The sequence below is a fragment of the Prionailurus bengalensis genome, chromosome A2 (assembly GCF_016509475.1).
Source record: "Prionailurus bengalensis isolate Pbe53 chromosome A2, Fcat_Pben_1.1_paternal_pri, whole genome shotgun sequence".
Classification (NCBI taxonomy): Eukaryota; Metazoa; Chordata; class Mammalia; order Carnivora; family Felidae; genus Prionailurus; species Prionailurus bengalensis.
In genome coordinates, this window is record NC_057348.1 from 108,161,327 (window position 1) to 108,183,112 (window position 21,786).

At 36.6% G+C, this 21,786-nt stretch overlaps 1 long non-coding RNA gene across 1 annotated transcript in view; it reads right to left on the reverse strand.

The window, feature by feature from the left end:
- Positions 1 to 1,040: 1,040 nt before the first annotated feature.
- Positions 1,041 to 21,786, reverse strand: part of LOC122487951 — a 40,054-nt gene continuing 19,308 nt past the window's right edge. Inside the window, exons 2-3 of the long non-coding RNA XR_006298515.1 lie at positions 12,936 to 13,111; positions 1,041 to 3,645 (exon numbers count right to left, since the gene is read on the reverse strand). This is a non-coding gene — a long non-coding RNA (uncharacterized LOC122487951). The remainder of the gene's footprint in view (positions 3,646 to 12,935; positions 13,112 to 21,786) is intronic.

Below are 21,786 nucleotides of genomic sequence, written 5' to 3' on the forward strand. Positions count from 1 at the left end.
AAATAATAATAATAATAATAATAATAATAATTAATAAAATCAGGTGTGGTGGAATCCTGGCTTGCTTTCTTCCCTAGCTGTATAAATTTGCATACATGAATTAGCCTTCCAATCTACTCATTTGTGATTTTTCATAAGGCAAAATAAATATTAAAATATCTGGCCCAGGTTCAAAACAAAATAAATAATAGTTTCTTCACTGTCCCCCTTATTAATTGTAATTAGTCTAGGAGCTTTGGAAGAATCCCAAAAATAAAAAAAATAAATGTAAAAATATTTTCCTCTTGCCTCAATTTAAGAAAAAGCCCAAATTAATTTTACATTATTTTGGTAATAACAGTTTGTTCCTGCTTGCAGAGATTCTTGTCTTTTTTTTTTTTAAGAAAATCTTGCATCCAGTGTAGAGTTAACAAAAACAATTAAAAGGACTTTAGATATTAAGCCTATTAAATCCTATAGTACTCCATGAGGCCCTTGCCCTGACACATTAAAATATATTTTAAAATGTTTAATAACATTGGAATGGTCAGACATGCCTTACTTATGGGTTGAAATGGTTAAGTCTCGTGGTTGCCAGTAGCAGGAAACAATTTGAACTAATAAGCACAAAGGGCACTTTATAGGAACGATTTGGGAAGCATCTTTTCTTTAAATACTCTTCCCTCTAATACTTCAAGTTTATCCCTTTTTTCCCACAAATTGTAATTTAAATGTCACTTTCTCAGTGAGGCCTTCTATGATCTCCCTTAGGACACTTACAATCCCCTATTCCCAATTCCCTCTCTGAACTATATATATATGTGTGTATATATATATATGTACATATATGTGTATATATATGTGTGTATATATGTACATATATGTGTATATATATGTACATATATACACACACACATATATATACATATATATACATATATATATTTATACACACACATATTTATATTTACATTATATTTATATTTATATTTATATTTATATTTATATTTATATTTATATTATTGATTTTCTACTTACTCTTACAATATGTAAGGTTCATTAGGGCAAGGATTCTAGACCATTTTATTCATTGATTTTTGCCTTAGCAACTAACATAGAATCTGGCATACAGTTGGAACTCAGTAACTGTTTAGTGAATAAATGAATGAATCTGAATCTCATGGAATCTGAGGAAGAAAAAAAAACTTGGCTTCAGAAAGAGCCAAGGTCAGGTTCCTTAGGATTATTTAGAGTTTTCCCCTGGAGCTCTTCCATTGATATGGAAGTCCATTTTTATGGGTAGAATTTGTTTTCTGAAGTCTCAAAGTTCATTCTTTGTCAACATACTCAAAAGTATTTGTTTGAAAGAGGGTGTAACTGACTTGCCTGCCATTAGCACCGAATGGCACCTCAAACATTTCTGCTTAGATGTGGGAACAGTGGCCAACACTCAAACACTTACCAAGTGATACAAAGGTGTGAAGCAGACTGGGTATGATTCACTGTGGTGTAGTCTACCCTAGTAGTGTATAGTAGGGAATAGCGTGCTGAAGCAATGAACAAATTCCACTTGTAAAGGGTGAATGAACCCCCTATTCAGTCTTGCTGATGTTCTATTGGGCCAATGCCCACTTTTCTTAAAGCTTCTGATTTTCAAAAGAAGCTATAAATAGGTATCTTTCTATACAATTTTCTAATTTCAAAATTGTGAAATTTAAAATATTGCATTAAAATACACTGTGAAGGTAGTGCAAAACATCTGTAGAGGACGGAGGTGGCCAACAGGCCAGGTGTTTGTAACTTCTGGACTAGAGAATCTTACCATTCTAGTTATCTAAATTTTATGATCTAAGCCATCTTCACTTTATTTGTAACGCTTACAAAATTACTAACAAAACTTGGTGCTTTCCAAACTAGATTTGTAGAAAACATAGTTTAAAGTTTTTCCTTCTCAAGAATCCCCTTTATTCCCTTGATTATTTTAGTAATGCCCATTAGGACCTTTTCTATCTCCATCTCCCTTGAGTGCTAAGTAGAACAGGTGAGAGAATATTGAATTTGCACATAGGAAATCTAGTTTCTATCTCTGGATTTGTCTACCTCTTACTGGCTATGCAAACTTGAATGGAGTGATCTATCTCAACTACTTAGATCTCTTCCACCCTTAAAATGAGAATGACAGCACCTGATTCTTTTCACCTGATGTGAGGCCATGCACATGAAAGAATCTGTAAACTATAAAGTGCTGAAAATGTACGACTTACCTGAGTATAGTAACACCATCACTTTATATGACAGTTAAATCCCACCGAATGCTTTATTTCTAATAAAATGCTTTACTGCCAATAAATTTTTTTTATTTCCAATAAAATTTAGAACACATAATTGTATGTTGCTGCTGACACTGCAGCAATATTCTGAAATGTTCTCCAGACTCTGATTTTTCCTTAGGTTGTAATTTATAATTTACATTATAGTACCTTATACATTTATTTTCCCTGCCACCTAACTCATCTTAGCCTTTTTCTGTCTTCAAATCAACTTTCTGCATATCTTCTTTTTGTTGTCAAGTACCTCCTTTCAGTCACCTCCAACTGCATTTATGAAGTCATATTTGATCCTTCAATTATTCTTCATTTTAAATCACCTTCTTTGTTAATCTCTACTTTTAAAAATCACATCTAGACATCATGAGCTGCTCAAATAACATGTTTCTCATGAAGTTCCCAATTCTTCCAACTAAAAACTATCTCTTACTCTTCTAAATACCTATATAACCTTATTAATTTACAGCTCAATACATTTCACTTTGATTACTATTTGTATTCATGTATCAAAGTAGATACCATGACTCAGTATTTTTCAGTTTTGCAGCCTCTGCAACTCTGTTGGACTTTGTATATAATAGGTACTCAAATTAAATTGGATGAATGGATTTTTCCTTAATTCTATTATCTTTATTTTCCTGCATCAAAGTCAAGTATTATTATTCTGTTATTTTTACTGTTTTCATGATATTCTTGTATGTTATACCTGTCAGCTCAGTATTTCACTAGACAGAGACCCTGGCAATTATGAAAAAGAAAACTTCAAGGATTCTCTCTGTATTTTTTTCTAGGTAATATATTTAACATGGTGGTTGAGATTGTGTTCCAGCATCAGGTCTCTAGGGAATCTTGACACTAACACTTTTCTAAGTAGAGAAATGATCATTTATTCCTACACATTGCTTCCTGTCATTAAACCATTTCCGTACTTAAGACAAAACATTTTCCATAATAACAAGGAAACCATTTTTTTAAATTATTTGACCACCTATAGGATGCAGCACTTTTAAAGTCTTTCTGAAAGGAGAAATAAAATTACATTCTATTTTGTCAATATCACCTTGGAGAAATCTAAGAGATTCATTTATTCAACAAATCTTTATGGGAAAGCCACTAAGAGCTAGGCACTGTAAGAAACTATAAGGGTCGGAGAAGAAGAGCCCATTTGGCGCTCAAGAACCTTTACCTTTGTAATTGGCTCAGTGCTCAAATGAGAGTACAGAGGGACGCATCTCTAACTCTGTCTTGAAGGAGGGCCATGAAGGTTTAATTGAGATGGACACTTAAGAAGAGTCTCCAAAGAAAATTTACTTGGTGTTCAAAAGGCAGGAAGTACATTCTGGAAAAAAAAATGAAGGAATAGCAATTGAGAAGGCATGGAGGCACGCACCAGCTTCCCCAGGGTGGTGAACTACGTGCAGGCTGTGTGGCATTTCTGGAAAGGAGCCATGGAGCAAGATACGAACAGAAGAGGCCCTAGTGCAGAGGCCTTCAAACTATTTTATATGATAGTCTAAGCAATTGAACATTTGCAAGCAGACAAAAGGACTAATATGACATATCCTAAAGACATTACTCTGATGACGGAATAAACAATACCTTATGGAAGGTAAGGTGTTCAGGTTATTTGAAAAATCTAGTTCGATGCTCTAAGCTGTTAAAGCAGCAACAATAAGGAAAGGACAGGACGGGATATACTGCTTTGGGAGTTTAATCAATAGGAATATAGACTTATGGTTGAGTTAATTAGTAGAACATTATTTTCCCCTTATAGAAGCCATGTTTCATATCTCTCCCAAAGTTACATTTTTCTAGGAATCTGAGATTCTATCATTCTTTCCAGGTGCTGCCATCCTGACAAGAATGGGGATACGATTCACCACTCTGAAGTTCCCAGGTTTGCTTCCAATTTCCTCCCAATGGAAACTATGTCCTGGAAACCATTAGTCTTTGCTACCACAAGTCAGCTTAGCATGACAGTTTGCACATCGTAGTCAAAAGTTTCAGCAGGGTCCCTGAGGACTTATTTATATCTAGTCTTTCAATTAAATATAGAACATAATCTTTACTTACTTGGTACAACTTTGTTTTTAGATATTAACCTGCTGTAGTTTGTCTATCCTTTGCTTTCCTTTAAAATTTTATCTTCTCCTCAACAATCTCTGCTCTTCCCTAACTTCTAATTTAGCTCACCCTTGAGCTATAGTTGAGTTACTCTTTTTTTTTTATGTGATGCACATTTTTCCTTAGGTTTTTAATAAGGTTGTTACAGGTGACTCCAGGCTCCCTGTGTTCTAATTTCTCTCTAAACGATTCCTATTTCTGTTACTGGCTCACACCAATAAGGGAGGACAAAGAAATATGAGACAGAATGGAATTCTGATACATTACATATTACATACTGTGAAATTAAAACTGTTGGATCTACCCTTAATTCATTAATTTTGTTTTATTTCCCTCGAATTCTAGAATTATAATTCAAGTGCATACTAATTGTTCCAGTCATTCCATATATTCATCCTAGTACTGTTTTTAAGCACAGAAAAAAAATTGGAAACATAAATGTACTAAGATGGCATTTATAGTGATTCCATTATAGTGTATTTAGATAAAGTACTAAGCAGCTGTTGAAAATTATTATTTTAGTCTGCATATTTTGACATGAAAACCTATTCATTATACATAATAGGGAAAAAAACAATGCACAATTAGATGTGGAGTATGACCTCACTTTGTGATAGCTTTCTCTTTATATGAGTTTGAGTGACAGAATTTCAGATGACTTTAATTTTGCACTATTTTTTATTTTCTGGCAAAGGGAGCACATTGAACATTCAGAACACTTCTCTTTTTATTTGGTAATAGCTCTCCTGGTTTTGAATTTTGCTAAAATTTTCAGAATCAGCTACCAGTAAGGTGAATGATCAATGCTATATTTAAAAAAATATTTTCACATGATGTTGAAAAACCAAACAAAATAAACCAAAAACCTTCAATCATTTTCTCTGAGTTAGCAGCCATTGTCTGACGAGAGAGAAACACTGGTCCTCACCTGTACTAAAGTCCAGTCGGGGTTCATTGTGCAAATTGTTACACCAACATGACTAAATCAACTGACAACTCCAGATTTACTATTTCTGAGTTTGCAGTTAAACCTTATGTCTTTTTCTCTTAAAAACTGAGAACAAACTGAGGGGTGATGGGGGTGGGAGGGAGGGATGGGTGGGTGATGGGTATTGAGGAGGGCACCTTTTGAGATGAGCACTGGGTGTTGTATGGAAAACAATTTGACAATAAATTTCATATTTAAAAAAAAGTAAGTCTTTTTTTAAAATCATAAACTGGGTTGTTATTGTTTTCTGTCACTACATTCTTTGTTAAAAGAATCCCAGCTCCCCACTTTCCAGTCCAGTGTACAAGAGCACCATTTAATATTATTACTCCATACTTAGAAAAGGAAAGGACAGTGACTGGGCAAGATGACATTCAGATCTGTTCTTATTTTCTTGGTGGTACTCATCCTGACATTTTGTACTTGATAACTAGTGCTGATATATTATGTGCATTTTTCTTTCCTTTTATTTGATTCCCCTTTACTGTGGCAAGTCTTGTAGGAAGGGGAGATGACTTCTTCCAGTATCCAGTGGATTTTGTCTTCCACAATCTGGAAAATTTCATCATGAAACCTGAAGCTCAATATTATGCCACCAACACATTTTGCATGTTAATTCGCCAAGAAGATAAATCACATTTTCTCATGTTTCCAGAATCCCCAGGATTATAGGGCATCCCACACTTGCTCCCTGGATGCTCTACACTGGAGCCCCATCTGGTTTTCTTTTCGAAACATGTTCCCCTGAGATTTTCTTTAATTTGAATTGTATTAAATTCATCAAACTTCTTAATGAGCCTTGGGCATTGTTCGACTTGTGTGGCGGTCTCTCCTGGATAGTAGCAGAGGGGAATCTTAACTGCCTCCAGTACATGTACTTCTGGGCGTTCCCATCAGGTCTAAACACTGTTTCACATTATGTGAATGTCATAAATAACTTGGTTGAAAGGGTCAGTGTTTTCTTATCTTGAAAAGAGTCAAAGGGCAGTTTGCATTTATCTAGGAAATGCACCTCACAGATGCTAGTCTTAAAAGCTCCTCAGGGGACGGGTGGGGAAATACTATTATCCTTACATAATTCTAAAAATCTGAGGGGGAGTGAACAAACTGCACAAATTCTTCCCTTTCCTTTTCATCAAGGCCACAACAAAAGAAAAAAAAAAACCATCACTGGTAATTTTGATTTTCTTACACTTTGGTATCTTCTCAGAAGTATAGATTTTTCTTGTCACATCTTAGCTTATTTCCTTTAGGATATCTTTTATTTGTACACAAGGTGGGTTGTCAGAGATTTCCTTCGCTAGTACCCTGGAAACAGTCTAAAGTGTACCTCCCCAAATCAGAGGAGCAAAGCCAGGGTTTTTTCTTTTGTTTTGTTTTCCTGTGATGAACTGGGATCTAACCTAAGAAATTTAACTCAAATCAGGTTTAAAAAAAAAGAGAGTTTGGTAACTGTATTTTAAAGGCCCCCTACACAGTCTCCAGCTGTCTGGATCTGTTCCTGGATGGAAATCGTAGATGAGGTCTGTGATAGCTCCCTATTGAATTTTCAGGCCACCACCCAGTTTTAGTTCATGCTATCTGCTCTTCGCCAAATTCCACTTCCTTTAGACTATAACCCACATTCATTTATTTATGTTTGAAGTCTGGGAAAATCAGCTTCTAAATACAAAAAATTTGAATTTTACCAATTTACCTTAAGGAACTCTCAAATGCCTGCAAAATTCTTCTTAAAACAAATATTTTGAGATCAATTCTATTTTATTGTTGGCTTCTGTACCTGAATACAGGTTGTTTTTTCTTTAATCAACTTTGTTGAGGCATATTCTTTTTTTTTTTAATTTTTTTTTTTAACGTTTATTTATTTTTGGGACAGAGAGAGACAGAGCATGAATGGGGGAGGGGCAGAGAAAGAGGGAGACACAGAATCGGAAACAGGCTCCAGGCTCTGAGCCATCAGCCCAGAGCCCGACGCGGGGCTCGAACTCACAGATCGCGAGATCGTGACCTGGCTGAAGTCGGACGCTTAACCGACTGCGCCACCCAGGCGCCCCGAGGCATATTCTATATACAACAGAATGCACTTAAATTAAGTGTACAGTGTGATTGATTTTTACAAGTATACATATCCATGTAGCGATCCATTCAATCAAGATACAGAATAATAGTTCACTCCCCCCAACCCCGAGTGCATATACTGCACCATTTCTGAGGTGGGATGGAGGTGGCAGGTATGGGGGACTGAAAACCAGTCTGTATAGCTGGCTTAGTTGAAAAAGCAGATAAGAATGACATGAAAAAAGGTTAGACAAGCAGGTGAGATCTGATCTTGCATGAAATAAACTTTGACTTTATGTCCAATGTAAGGAAGCCGCTGGGATGCTCTATGGAGAAGAAGAGTATGATCTGATTTACACCACATTTTCCGTCCATCTCCATCTGTCTGATCCTACACTTTCCACTGGCCTACAACCCCTATTTCAGGCTTTCTGGTCTCATCCACAATAATTTTTAGGGTATTCTTTTTAACATTTTTTTTAAGAAATCTTTACACCCAACATGGGCTCAAACTCACTACCTCAAGATCAAGAGTCACATGTTTTACTAACTGAGCCAGCCCGACACCCCTCTTTGGCATCTTTTTCACCCCTTGAACTTTCCTACTACATTGTGTCTTCCATTACTTATGCTATTGCTTTTATTCTACTTTCTAGCGTGCAAAAGGAATGAAAGATGGAAGAAGAACTTTTAAAACATATTGTCACACTGGCCATAACACTAAATTGTGTAATCATTCTGATTGGCAATTTACTGCTATGTAAGTAGTTATATGAAGAGCAGGAGACAGTAGGAAAAAAAAACCCATTTCTTAAATGCATACTTTCTGGCATTACTCCAGACACTGCAGGAAACACTGTGCACCATAGCATTTAATGTAATAACTACCAGGCTTAGTAGATGCTACTTGCATTAGCAAATAAAGAAATAGTTTCAGAGAATTAAATCAATGTGCCCAAAGTCACCTAAGTGGTAAGAATGTCCAGGTCTTTATGGAAGCAGAAGCCATTCTATTCTCCTAACTATTGATCTCCTTAAAATTAGGATTTACTTTCTAGGAGAAATAATATTAGCACTTAGACCATGCGAACAGAAAGGGGGAAGGGATGCAATATTTATACTAAGTTCCTAATAAGTGCTGTTCAATAAGCTAGGTACTTAAAACATTACCTCCTATAATTATTCCAATAATCTCAAAGGAAACAAATTGTTTTCCACATTTTATTGAAAATAAGGCCTAGAGAGGCACTGGGTGGCTCAGGTGGTTAAACCTCGGACTTTGGCTCAGGTCATGATCTCATGGTTCGTGGGCTTGAGCCCCGAGTTGGGCTCTGTGCTGACAGCTCAGAGCCTAGAGCCCGTTTCGAATTCTGTGTCTCCCTCTCTTTCTGCCCCCCCCACTCGTGCTCTTTCTGTCTCAAAAATAAATTTAAAAAATTTTAAAAAAAGTTTAGAAAAAGGAAATAAGGCCTAGAGAAGTTAACGAGACTGCACAAAGTCACACAGCTCATTGAGATAGAGCTGGAATTTGATTCAGCTATGTCTGTTTCTGATACCCATGCTTGTTTGCACCTAACTGTGCCACTTATATAAAGGAAAAGTTGTCATAAACTCTAGACTGAAAAGGTGCATAATAAATTTATGCTTCAGAAGCTTTTATCCAGAGATGACATAGAAAAATCTTGCACCACCAGGGAGGAGACCAGTAATCTCCCTCTGCTTTTTCGGTGTCTTTGAAAGAGAACACGGTTGTCAAGTACCCTAGAATTAATGACATCTTTTGATGGAATGATGGAAGCCTAAGAAGGTCTGTGCTTCAGAACCCCTACCACAGAACAGGAAATGGAACTTTTTCCAAGAGAAATGAAGTTGCCTTCTCTGGGGGGAAAACCAAAAATAAGGGGCAGGGGAGAAGCATTTAAACGGGCGATCGGTAGGAAGACGTAAGATGATAAAAGAACTGGAAGTCACAAAAGTCACTGGCCTCCTAGTTTTAATAAAAGGGATAGTCTCCAGCCACACTTTATGCAATGAATTCTTGGACATACGGTTCTAAATTTTATCTTTAACAATGCAGGTGTTTCCATCCAGAGCCAACCCCTCTCTTTACCTAGGATAAAAGGATTCCTTTGGACTATTTATATGATTTACCAATCAGAATGTGCATTTATTCCATTACTGATTTTTTTGTAAGTTTATTTATTTTGAGAGAGAAAGAGGGAGAAAGAGCATGCATGTGGGGGAGGAACAGAGAGAGACTCACAAGCAGGCTCCGCACTATCAGTGCAGAAACCGAAGCAGGGCTTGGTCCCACGACCCCGGGATCATGACCTGAGCCAAAACCAAGAGTCAGATGCTCAACTGACTGAGCCTCCCAGGTGCCCCTATTTTGTTACTGTCCGTAGCCAGAGTGTTTGTTGCTCCCCACTGTCCCAGTCAGGGTGTACTACAGTTTGGGATGTGTGACTTTTCTCTGATTATACCCAGGATTAATTCTGAAACCACAAAACAAGGAACTCACTTAAAATTAATTTTTTCAGTTAGATTACTACTCATCACAAATTCTAATAATTTTGAGTAAAATATAAGTGTTCCAAATTGGCTTAACACTTGCAAACATATCTTAAAACATTAAAGGGAGTTAATATTTAACATGTTGACCCTTATAATACTAACATATAATTTATTTTGTTTTAATCAGATTAGGATCTACAAAAAACCCACTAGATCATATAAAGGTAGTATAACAATTACAAATGCATTTGTAATGTCTATATCTAAAATATCTCCTCACTGTGAATATATTATTGGATGGCACAGAACCATACTAGCTGGTAAAGTGATTTTTAGCTCAAAATAGAATATCTGAGTTGTTACTAAAGATTTTCAGATTGAAAAAACAGCAGTAGCTCTGGCATAAAATTATTCATCTTGGTGGAGAATAAGAATAAGAATCTCTTTGCCTATGTAGAAACAACTTTGTGGCATGGTCTGACAGTCATGGCAAGGTTTTCTTTCTTTTTCCTTTTTTCTCAGTACATTTAAAACTAACATTCACCTGGCGTTCCCTAGATAGTTTTTGATTTCAGTAGTCGTGCAAAACAGTCACTTCTCAAAATTGGTGTGAATAAAAGACCATAAACCATATGCCCCAGATATTTCTTCCTCAGGAATCGATTGGAAGACTATATAAAAGACCCCAGAGAAATTCAGCAAAACATCAGGACCCTTTGTCCTTTGTAACTGACTATAAAATACATTGAAATAGTGTAGATGTCATCTCTAGTGGTTTCGGGGTGGGGGGGAGGGAGAAAAAGAGGGTGAGGAGAGCATGCAGCAGAGTCCTTTGACTTTGTGGATTATGATAAAATGGCCATGACTTGTGTACATGCTTCTACTTACAATCCTTTGGAAATACTGCGAAGAATACAGGGAGAAGATAAGGAGATTCTCTCATACTACATCTATGTATCAATATACCTACCTATCTACCTATCTTCATAATATCAGATTTATCTGAAGTTTACCGGAAATACACCAAATATCCTTTTCAGAATAAAGAATGCATTAGGATATTAAGAAAGGCTTTTTGACAAACATAGATCAGCACCTCAGAGCCGTGATATGTGCTTGGCCTGAATTAAGCCATTGTTTCTTGGGTCTTTCTTACATATACTTATAGAGGACTCAAATAAATAATAATGATATGAAGTAGCTGAGAAATTTAAAAATAGACTAGTGTGGTCTAATGGTAAATGTTTCTATGCCTATCTATCTACCTATCGTCTGTCTATCCATCTAACTATTCTAACCAAAGGCCTTTGTGTTGCTACCACCTGAGACATATTTTGACCCTTATTTATTACCATACCTTGTTGCTGCTGTTGCAGTTGTTACAACCATTCTTTCCCTTTCTCCCATTACACTCTACTTAGGACATTTGTCAGAACTCTGAATATAGATTTGACAGTGGAGATATGTCATGGACCAATCTCCAAAAGAAAAAAAAAACTCGTTATAATTGAAATAAATCATATTTAAGAAATTACTTTGCAAAATTGGTCATCCTACTTGTTGTTTGATCACTTCAGCATTCTTCAGTGAATTGCATATAAAAAAAGGATAGAAAGTTTTCTTTTTCTTTGAATATGTCAACTCTGAAGGTGTAAACATAAGATTCATATCTGTAATGAAAGCAATATTAGAGTTCTCAAAATCGCAAATCCCCAAGGAGGTAATGCCTCAAATGTAAACACTGCTAGTTGCCTCTATTCACTTGATTCCTCTTGATGTGTTAAAAAACAAAAATGATAACAAGAGCCCTTATGAAAAGCATTTTTACGGTGACCTCACTTCTCCAGAGCATGAGCAGGAATTGGTAGGAGGCCAGGATAACAAAAGATGGTATTTCTTTTTAAACTTACTTCTGTAAATGTACCTTCCAATTTCCCATTTTTTGTGTTTCTCCTTTTTGGAAATAATTAATCTTTTGAGAAAATAAAAATTGAAAAGCATTTGCTCACTGAATTGGAGACTTTCTTTAGAAGAATTCCTTTCAGAAAGCATAGATCAAATCTAAGCTCATATTTTGAATATGGAAATTCTCTTGGTGATGAAAGTTATACTTAGTAAATGTGGAATGTGTGCTTCATACTTTAAGTGTTCTTAAAAATAATAGCCATGCCAGTGAACTTCAAGATGATGAAGTTTAATGGGCCCTGGAGTCTGAACAGATCTCACTGGTGGGATCCAAATATAAATTTGCAACCAGCAGCGTGTGTAGAATCAGCACAAATCAGTAGAGAATCGTGGTTCTGGTGGGAAAAACATGTGTGCCCGTCAGAGGAGTCCCTGGCTGGTGCAAGTGATTGAGGAATTGAGAACTTTGGCTCCACTAAGTACAACTGGGTGCTAGACAGAATTCCACTAGGAAATTTTTGCTGAGATTAGAATAGTTTGCAAAGGATGCCAAGAAAAGCATCATTGGTGCTGCTAAGACAGATGAAGACACGGAAAGTGAAATCATCCGACGTTATACGGGATTCTGAAAGATGAGGAACTAATAAAAAGTGTTGTCTTTAGTCTTTGGACCTGCTTTTTTGTTTGTTTTCCTTTTCCTTTTCCTCCCCCCTGTCATGGTCAGTGGTTGACCTACAATTAGGTTCAAGTTATTTGGAATCTCTGGCACTAATGTCATCTGGCCTGGGAATTCCAATTAATTATTTTTGTGAAATAGCTACTATCTTAAAGCAAATCATTTATACTGGCAGAAGGTCAAAGCTAGTACCAGAGTTTGAGTGCCTAAAAACAAGTGGGAACATATCCCTTCTCGTCTTGACAACGAAAGCAATTGGGTACTACCACAGGGGAGTGTGGGATTCCTGGCATTATTGGCTTTTGCTTTGCTAACAGGAAGGAAAATGAACGATGTGGAAAGGCATAGGAAACTTAGCTCTTACCTGGATGGATCATGTCAAGTTTTGGTTTTCCCATTTCCCTGAATTTCACTTAGTATTCTGGACAGTGCTCCAATTTTACAAAATGGTCATGAAAATACTGCTGACAGATGAGTTTACATCCGTGGGCCATCATTGTCATCAGGAGACTGGGTCCACAGTGAATGAGCAGCACGAACCTGGGAAGAGGCAATGGACGCAGATAATATGTTAAAAAGAAAAGACATTCTGTTAAAGGGCCATTTTAAATGTCACAAGGCACCCCATGCCCTAACTTTTCCAATCAATATAGTTACAAGGTAGTTCGGCCCTTAAACAAAGAACGAGAATATGAAAGTAAACTATGAAAATTAACATATTTATCATATTATTTCAAGTATTCAAATATCTTTATACTAACAAGAAGGATATTAGTATATTAGGAACTTATAATTAAAGGCTGAATTGTTACCATATACTGAGTGGGTTATCTTATTTTCAACAGAGTCAAGGAAAGGAATAAAACCAACCAACTGAAAACAATTATTTACTGAGTAATACTTTATTGATAGAAATTTAGGAGTTAAACAAGTCCCATGGTTTATAATCTAATAACAAAGAAAGGTTATCTATCTATGCCTTTACCATTCTCTGTGGAAAGCTGTAGACTTTTAGAAACACTGGACATGTCCTTGCAGCTGTGTGCCTTGCTGTACAGGGAGGAGACAGCAGCATTTACACATTGTCTACCTTAGGTCAGGTGTTTTACACAAACTATCTCACACAATCTAGATTAAACGTCACTGAGGAAAGCCTTATGGCAATCTTTTTTTAGTGGATAAAAACATGAACCTCAAGGGGAAAAAATAACTCCACCAATGGCATATTGTTAATAAGAAGTGAAGTTTGGATTTTAAACTAAATAATTCTGAAGCACAAATCCATATTTGATTTACTTCACCAATAAGCTAGAAGTAGAAAACAAATAAACATATTTTTTAAGTTTATTTATTTATTTTGGGGGGGGTGGGAGGGAGAAGAGAGAGAGAGAGAGAGAGAGAGAGAGAGAGAGAGAGAGAGAATGGTGGGGGAGAGGCAGACAGAGAGAAAGGGAGAGAGAGAATCCCAAGCAGGCTCTGCACTGCCAGTGCAGAGCCAAGGTGGGGCTCAATCTCACCTCAGCAAAGATCAAGAGTTGGACACTTAACCAACTGAGCCACCCAGGCACCTCAAATCAGATTTTTAAAAACCTGTACTTTGGGGCACTTGGGTGGCTTAGTTGGTTAAACATCCAACTCTGGTTTTTGCTCAAGTCGTGATCTCAAGGTTTCGAAGGTTTTGTGAGTTCGAGCCCTGCAACAGGCTCCATGCTGACACGTACGGAGCCTGCTTGGGATTCTGTGTCTCCTTCTTTCTTGCGCCTCCCCTACTCACGCTCTCTCTCTCTCAAAATAAATAAATAAACTTTTAAAAAATAAAGATAAAATAAAAATCTGCACTTTTAGCCTTAGCACCACAGGAATAAAAAAAAAAAGTCTGCTTCATTCACACTTCATTCATTCATTAAGACTAGTTTGGAGCAGTGAACTAACCAAGGCCCAAGAAAATAAACAATAAAAGCACCTGTAGCCTTCTCCATGTCTTCTCACTCTATGGAAAAGCCCAGTGTTTTATATTTTTTTTAAGTGATGGCCAGTCAGGTGCAACCACAAAAGGAGACATGGGAGGAACTCATGAGAACAAAGATTATTATACTCACAGGTCCAAGACAGGAGGCAGGGCAGGCCAGGCAGGGTCCCATGGGAAAGACACCAGTGTGGTCAAGAGGTATAAGACAGGAGGGGAAAGCATTAGGGCAGAGCCTTTACTGGGGTTTTCATGGGAAAGACAAGTAGGGCAGAGGGCACAGTTTAGAACTGGCTGGTTTGACAATTTTGGTGGGCTTTAAATAGCTGTAGGGGTGGTCCCTGGTAGCCTGGAGTCTGGTCCTGGGATGGTTAAAGGAGAGGAATATTTTCTCCTGAGTGTATGTCAGATAGGGGAGGCATGACTTTGGTTTGGTTAGTTTGCATTTCAAAGGCATGCCTCAGGCTGGACCCTTTGCTATGTCTAAGAATTTGCTGGCCCCTAAAGGGGCAACCTCTCTCTAGGTAGAAAGGTTTTCTAAGATGTCAAACACAGTACGTAGAAAATGAAAAGCATATCACAACACACTGCACTGCCTGTCTCACATGCCATGGTTATTGCTGTCTCTTAGTCTTCAAGTCATTATACCTTCAGGAATTTGGTTTGAGAATATATCAATATTCTGGACGACCTGATAAGTACACATTTTCCCTACTATCTCCCAGAGTGTCAGAGTTTGTTCTGGTTTGTTCCGACTTCCTTGGTATAGCCCACACAACTCAAGAGAAAGGTGATCACATTATCCTCTGTTCATGAGTGAGCCTGAATTGGGTAGTGGTAACTGACTGCCCTTTATTAGTAACTGAGTCAAGTATGGACATGTGACTCTATTTTGGCCAAAATGATGTAAAAACTTCTGTAGAGATCCAGAGAAGCTCTTCATAGTTTTGCTGAGAAGGATTCATGGGGCTTCTCTCTCTCATATTGGATGTGAACTAAAACACATGTGACCTTAAGGCCTTGGGCACCCATCCATAAGCCTAAGGGGAATCATTCTCAGGATGAGGCTAGCAGACCACAGGAAAGAGCAGATAGAACTTAGAAACTAAAGGCATTGTGGGGCTGGGGGTTCAACGATTGTCCCTCGGGATGTCCTCTCACTGTTTAAAACAGGTTGAGTTGAATTTCTATTGCACACACAGCTCCAAAAGTTTACTACCTGCTACAGAAGCTTTAGAGAAGAAAAGGCTCTAGAGGACCCTTGCCCCTATGGTGGCTCTGGCATTTATCCAGGAACACTGGGTAGAAGCCCCACTATTCTACTTTTGCCTTCCAGAAGGTGGTATATTGAAGTGAAAGAGCACAAAGGAAGGCACTTTCTGTGAACCTGTCCCAGGAGTGGAATCACACAACAGGAAGTTAGTTGAGCATCTACACCATGCCAGTCACTCTCTGGGTCACGAAGTTACAACAGGAAAGCAAAATGAAATCTCCAATAACAAGTGGTTAACTGTTTAAAAAGGAGGAGAAGAGCAATTAACAGGTAAACACATAAGTACATAATGTCAGGTGGCATGAATGTTTTCATGCAAGGGCAGAAGAGTATTTTAAGTAAATATTAAAAAGTGCTGTGAGGAAGAACAGGAGTAAAAAGGAATCAAGGCATAGACAATGGCAGTGGGGGTGCGATTTTATTGAAAGTGATAAGAGAATGTCTTTCAAAGAAAGAACATATAAGCAGAAGTCCCAAAGAACGGAGAGAAGCAGTCCTGAAGTTATCTGGAGGAAAAGTCTTCAGCATCTGGAACAGCAAGTGCAAAGGCCTCAGAAGTGGGGCCATGAGAAGAAAACCACCAGACCAGCATGCTGCAACAGACGGAGTAAGAGAAGTGGCAGATGATGAAAATAGAGAGAGGGGATGCATGCCTTGCAGGCAGACTCAGAGACACAGTCTATCTAAGCCTTCACAGGCCATAATAACAACTTTGCACTTTCCTCTTTTCACAAGCTTTGGGCAGAGTTATGACATTCTTGCTGAGGTGAGAACATAGACTACAGGGAGGCACGGTTAGACAGGGAATGTGTTAGGAGACAAATCCAATAGTCCCAGTGAAAGAAAATAATGGCTTAAATTTGGAAGGCAACATGAAGTAGTGAGAAGTCGCCAGATTCTGAATACATTCTGGAAATTACTGAAAGATTGTCTGTGGAGTGTGAGACACACAGACCATGAGCAGGGGAGGGACAGAGAGAGAAAGGGAGACACAGAATCAGAAGCAGGCTCTAGGCTCTGAACTGTCAGCACAGAGCCCCATGCAGGGTTTGAACGCACAAACCGTGAGATCATGACCTGAGCTGAAGTCAGACACTTAACTGACTGAGACACCAAGGCATCCCTTAAAAGTCTTTAGTTAACCATCTTTTCTTTGTATCCTTAACTGTGACAATAATGTATATATTTATACATTGTATACATATTTATACATTTATATCTGTACATTGAAATTGAAATTAAAAAAATTTTTTGATATATGTTCTTAAAAGTTAAAAATTTTATTCTGGATTTAACTTTATTATTATAATTATTAATATATAAATGACAAAATTATTATATTTAAAATTTTGATAATTAGTCATAAAAACATAAAAATTATTCTCTAAATACATCTCTTAATGAAGTGGATATTAAAGTCCATTCATTTCATGGTCTAAGGTTTTACTTTGAGACAATATAGTAAGATTTGGAATGGGAAAGAGCCATAACTCTTATTTCAAAAGTGAAAGTATGATGATTGGGATAAAGGAGGTGGAAAAGAAGATTTAACTTGTCTCTTGACCATAGACATATTCCCAGGCAGATCAGCTTTAGGAAAGAGTACATATAGAATTCAAGGATATTGCAGTGAATTTCTGTAGAACTAGCTGTATCCTGAATACCACCTGTGATGAGAACCCCTTGTAAACTCTTTGGTACCTCTGGTATTCCCCTAGGGAAGAGGCAGGGATGCTTGAGAAGTTGACCCTGTATGTCAACGAGCCTGATGACGCTATGTGCTAGGGAAAAAGAGAGACAGACAGAGACAAAAGACAGACAAAAAGGAGATTGAAAAGAGAAATGAGGCAAATGGAATAAAATTAACAATTTAAATTTACCTTGTACTATTTTACTATTTTAGGTTGTATAATGCTGATAACGAGGTGATTGGTTTTTACACACTATTTTGTTTTAATTTGATTAGTATTTTGGGCATAAAAATAGTATATATTTTTTAGCTTATATTTAATTTTATAACACATATGTGTAAATTATAATAATCCAGGTTCAAATTTTATCATATACTTATTCAAATTATTAATTTCATCAAGTAATTGCTAAACCCACAGTACTGATTAATTTCTTAATTCCTTCTGCAAATATCACTTGAAATATTTGCTCAATGTAATCAGGTAAGGAAAATTATAATCCCTTTTTCCAAATGTGTTCATTTAATCATTTCTTCATTCAGAAAGCATTTATTGAGCACCTCAGAGATACCAGGAATTATTCTCATTTCTGGAGATAATAATATTGAATAAGACCAAGTAATTGCCTTTAAGGAGCTTCCATTCTAGAGAAGGAGAGAAATAAGCCAATCAACATATGCAATTTCCCACATAGACAGCCTAAAGTTTCTGGAAAGTGTATTTTTCCAGAATGGTGAACAGATGTAACAAACACAATTTTATATATTGTTCACTTTTTAAATAAAGACACATATTATTTAACTTATTAATAAATGAGGAAACCTGTAAGATATTAGAACATGCTCAAAAGAGAATCCAGAGAACACAGATGTGGGAAGTGGGAGGTGATAAAGTGGCTGGTTAATAGATACAAAACTGACTTCTTGGAGGTGCTCTACACAAATTCACTTTTTATGGACAACAATCATTTTCGTTGCTACTGGTTTCTACAAATTACGGAGTTATAAAATAACCCAAAGATAACAAAATGCACAGATAACCTGAAAGGGAGTGCTAAAGAGGAAACCAAGTAATCTTTGGCCTGTTCAAGGTCTCTCATATTTTTTCCTGACAGTCTATCCCTCCTGTGATCATAATTATCACAGAGATTATTCTTGACCCTAAAAATGGGCCATTAATGTTGATCTGATTATTTACCCGAACACAGCAACAGTGTTAATTTATCACATAGGCTCCTTGAGTTTGCTTGGCAATTCCCAAGTCATACATACCATATTGAATAGCTAAAAAGTCCATAAATTAACCTCTGCCTGGATATTTTCATAAGGAATCTCAGATTTTACTTTTTAAAGCCTCTATTTTTTGTATCACAAGGCCAGGCATATTTTACTGGCAGTACTATACATCCAAGTGAATTCCTATCTCTTGGAAGTTCCCCAAAATTTTAAGGATTCCTAGTCTTCCAAGAATTTTCCTTACTACCTTCAAGGGTAAGATCAGGACCCTGTAAGCCAGGTATCAGGCCAATTTTCTTGGGAGAAGTGTGGAAACATTAGCTACATAAGTAAAGGTTTTGTTTGGTTTTGTTTTTCCTTAAAGGCAGCTTGTCACACCTGATTTAGAAGTTTCAGTTTCAAATATAACACCTCAGGCAAGACTTTGTAGCATAGATTCTTATTATGCTTTTGCAAATAGTTCCATGACAAGTAAGAAAACATACTAAGTTTCTGAATTCTGGACAGGTGGTAGAGTGCGTTGAATTGTACCCTCTCAAGAGATAGCTCCAAGTCTTAACATCTGTGAATGTGCCCTTCCTTGGAAATAAGTTCTCTGTAGATGTAATTAAGGTAAGAATTTGGATGAGAATCATCCTGGATTTAGGGACACGTTGGCCACGTGAAGACAGAGACAGAAACTGAAGTGATAGGTCTACAAGCCAAGAAATGCCAAAGGTTGCCAGCCACCATCATAAACTAGGACAGATATGGGACAGATTCTCCCCTCAGAGCGTTCAGAAAGAATCAATCTTGCAGGCAGTTTGCTTTTTGGACTTCTGGACCCCAGAACTGTGAGAGAACAAACTTCAGTCATTTTAACCCACCAAGTTTGTGATAATTTGTTATGGAAAACTTAGGAAACTAATACAGGTGGTTGGTAAGAACAAAATATGATTTTAAAATGTTGTATTTCAGCTTAAAACACCAGATTTTACTAAACTGATGCATTATAGACAGTTTAAGAAGAAAAAGCAAGGACTTCCTCATATCTCTAGAAAGTAGAAACTTAAAACTGTACCAAGCAAAGAGTCACAATAAATTTTCTTCCTATTTTTTTCTTATTCAGTTCTAGGAAATGAATTCTTATTTCTTGGGTTAGTGGTCTAATTTCACAAAGGATGGTTTTCAAAGCTGTCTGTGTGATGTCAGCTCTGAAGCTTGCACTCAAGAGTCTATTCTTTGAAATGTCTGTCATTCAAACTGTTAGAGACCTTTGTCAATGATATAGCTCAGGCCTTTGGCTTATGGCAAAGACTTCAGGCGAGCATGAGAGTAAAACAAAACTATCTACAGACTTAATGGTTGTTGTCAATTTATTACCATAATCAATAATAGTGCCATCATAATATCAAAACAAAAGAAAGTAAAATTCTCTATTGGAGTATAGCATGTAACTATTTTATAGAAATTTTGATTAATTTTCCTCCTGGGAGTAAAAATATATTACAGACAGACAAGGCATTGGCAAATTTCTGGGGACTGCCCATATTTCATAAAATTGACAACATTTTACCTAAACATGCGTTATCTAGGAAAGGCTGTCTTTTCTGAATGGACAACTTTCCCCATGAAGCTCCTGCAATTATAACAGATCAAATGAACATAAAGTTGTCTCACTTCTCTTCATTTATAAGGTGACAGAACAAATCTTTGTGATTTCTCAGGTGACCTCTGGGAACTCTCGAAAAATAGTTTTAGGTATAACATATATATCCTGAAAATGTTCTCATTCTTTTCTAAATTGAGGGACAAATTTCAGGAAGGTGAAACTAAGTTGTTAGAGACAATTTGGGCACTTTAATAAAGTCAAATAATGGGTATCTGAGAAACAATTCCTAGTTATCTATTTAATCAAATTGGCAATAAAAGGTTTAAAAAAAAATCTACAAGATATTATCATTGTAAGAACTTTAGCTCTTTCATAACTGAGGAGGCTATGTTCTTTCTTGTTTGTTTTAATTTTTTATTAAATAATCAAGGACATCACAAAGTCAACAGAAAGCACAGAAAATTGTTCTGGTGAGACACAGTTTGCGCCATCAAAGCAGGTTACCGAGGAAGTGAAGAAAATTCTTTCATCATGTAGATGAAGGCATGGATCAGTAAACCAAAGGAGTAAGCCCATCAAAAGTGACCAAATATTCACAAAAATTTAACATACTTCATAGCTTCTTTTCATATGTAAGTAATATCAACCAAAACTAATACATTCCAACTCCAAGTTTTGTCCTGTACTAGGCCCTTTCATATTCTGGATCACACTGACCCTTAACTGTAAGACAACATCTGATCTGAGGACCCCTGGGGAACACTTAGGAGGTCAATAAGGTCAAAACTATTTTCATCATAATATTAAGATGTTATTTGTCTTTTTCATTTTCATTCTCTCACAAGTGTGCACTGGAATTTTCCAGAAGCTGCATGATGTGTGATACTGCAACAGATTGGATGCAGAAGCAGGCTGAGAATCCAGCTGCCATCGATTAATTCATATATGAAAGACATTTACAGAAATGTAAAACAATGTTACCCTCCTAACTACAACTTTACAAAAAGTTATTTTCTTAAATAACTATTTCTACTAACATGAAATTGGTTTACCACTTCTATCTTTAAAAAAAAAACAATTAACCAGGGTTTTAAAATGTCACAGTTTTAAGTTTTAATGTGACAAATATTGATATTATAGCCCACAAAATAATGGTCTTTGGCCTCAAAAATAATTTCTAATAGTTTAAAGGTATGCAGAACCAAAAGGTTTGGGAAAAGCTGAATTAGGAAAAATTGACTCCTTTTCCTTAAAAAGCAAAAGCACATGCAGAGTTGTTATTTCTCTGTCACTATTTCTCGCTGTATAGTCTCAACCACCATATTAATTACAACTTTTAACCAGAGTAACCAACTTCTACTTCTAAAGTCATGCAAAGAAATACATTTCTTAAAATGCAATTTTAATATAGGCAATTTTTAATAGAATAAACAGAAAATCTGAACTACACTCACAGACA